Raw genomic sequence first — 1,811 nt, 5'->3', positions numbered from 1 at the left:
CATTCAATTATTGAAAATAATTTGATATAACATGACTATCCTATCAAAACTGCTAACAAATGTATGTGAATGAAAAGCTGTGAGTAATTTTAATATTTTGCATTTCACACCAAATCAAATCTTTGTACAGAAATGAAGACCATTTGCGCTAATTCACTATTTCTAATTACTTTATACATGTTTTGGAATGATTTTATGTTACCCCTGAAGGGGGTTCTGTTTTGTTCTGTATTTACTATTATTTTTGTAATTATTATTATTATCATTATAACTTTGTCCTTTGAGAGGAGCAGTGAATATTGAGAGAACATGAGGAAATGGAACTTCTACTAACATATTTGTAAATAGGAATTTGGTTTTATGCGTATTGATCAGTTTTCTCCCAGAGAAATTTTTCTCCCAAAAATGAAATCCAGAACATAAAACCCATTGCCACAACAATATGTTCATGAAGGAATATTTTATTGTTCTCACCATTATAATGATAATTACTTCTTTAAAAGGAAAAGACATGTATATTAAACTATAATGTTCACACATAGTTATCTGTCTTTTATCAATTGTTCAGGTATATATTTTTACATGAAACCAAACCATTAAAATGTTGTTGAAAGGTTTTAATCAAACAGTAGCCTATCAAGTTAACAATCATGGCTTTTTTTTTTAACATTAGATATAGATCAAACTAAAAAATTAGCCATTAGGAAAATACAACAAAACATTTAACATGTGCAACCAATAATGATAAGGAAGGTGCAATTAATATACAATACAGAGACTCATTTGTGTTATGATTTCAGCTACTAGTTACTAATTGAACAATATAATAAATTAAGATACAGATTCTGACATTATGATTTGTTGCAAAATACAATAAATTGTATTTTTTTTATTGTCTGCTTTTATATATATATCCCAAATTTTTAGTCCAATCCTAGGGAAATCTTTGCCAGTCTGTTACAAAGCAAGCAAGAGAAATAAGCAATAAAGTGACCACATTAAGTGGTCTGCTTAATGTCATAGCTCTGCTGGTGGTAGGTGACGTGGCAGTTGTTGTCTGTGTTACTGTTGTTGGTGTTGGTGTTGCTGTATCTACAGTTGTGGTTGTCGGTGTTACTGTTGTTGCAGCAACAGTTGTCGTTGCTGTTAATAATGTTGTTGTTGGTGCTGCAGCTGTAGTTGTAGTTGCTGTTGTATTTGTTGTGGTAATTGGCTGAGCTGTTATAAAAATTAAAACAAAAAACACATATAACATGAAACATAACTGAAAGTCTTTATACATGTACAGTATATTTGTTGACTTTTTCAAAGTAATTTTTTCACTCCTACCAAATCATGATAGCACATTAAAGCAGCTATTAAATTTCAATCCAAAAAATATATTCCATGGTTATAAACAATAGTATAGTACTGTATGAAAAATAATGTTACAAATAATATTCACAATTGTAAGAGTTGTCAATGACACTAAAGGTGAAATGATGCATGACAAGGACACTAACCTGCACTAATACTGTTGGGGATGACATTAAGGAACACAATTGATGTATTGATTGCCATTTGGAGAGATTCCACTGCACTGGTGGTTGTCGGAACCACTGTCTGGTTGTTAAAGATCAAATTGGTTTCCACCTTAACAGAGCCAGGGCTAATGAGAGAAATGTTGGTCAGTGTGGAATATTTTGGGAGCAATCATGAATCTCTGAAACATCATAAATATTTCTGAAAGTGTGAGTATTACTTACCTAAAACGTATCACAATGCATCTCCTGAAAGTCAACGGATATAGAATACGGAACCCTCTGTTACAC

General features: G+C 31.5%; 1 long non-coding RNA gene across 1 annotated transcript; it reads right to left on the bottom strand.

The window, feature by feature from the left end:
• Positions 1-812: 812 nt before the first annotated feature.
• On the bottom strand, positions 813-1,811 carry LOC139667721 (uncharacterized). The gene is made up of 3 exons (XR_011696954.1): positions 1,746-1,811; positions 1,503-1,648; positions 813-1,218 (listed from the first exon to the last, which is right to left on the bottom strand). It is a non-coding gene; the product is annotated as an uncharacterized lncRNA (long non-coding RNA).

The sequence above is a fragment of the Centroberyx affinis genome, unplaced genomic scaffold, assembly GCF_046629955.1.
Source record: "Centroberyx affinis isolate AG114_WGS23_722 - 3 ecotype Tasmania unplaced genomic scaffold, CSIRO-AGI_Caff_v1 ptg005727l_1, whole genome shotgun sequence".
In the NCBI taxonomy this organism is placed as follows: Eukaryota; Metazoa; Chordata; class Actinopteri; order Beryciformes; family Berycidae; genus Centroberyx; species Centroberyx affinis.
Note: the sequence above shows the minus strand (reverse complement) of the source record. Positions and strands in the feature narration are given on the sequence as shown.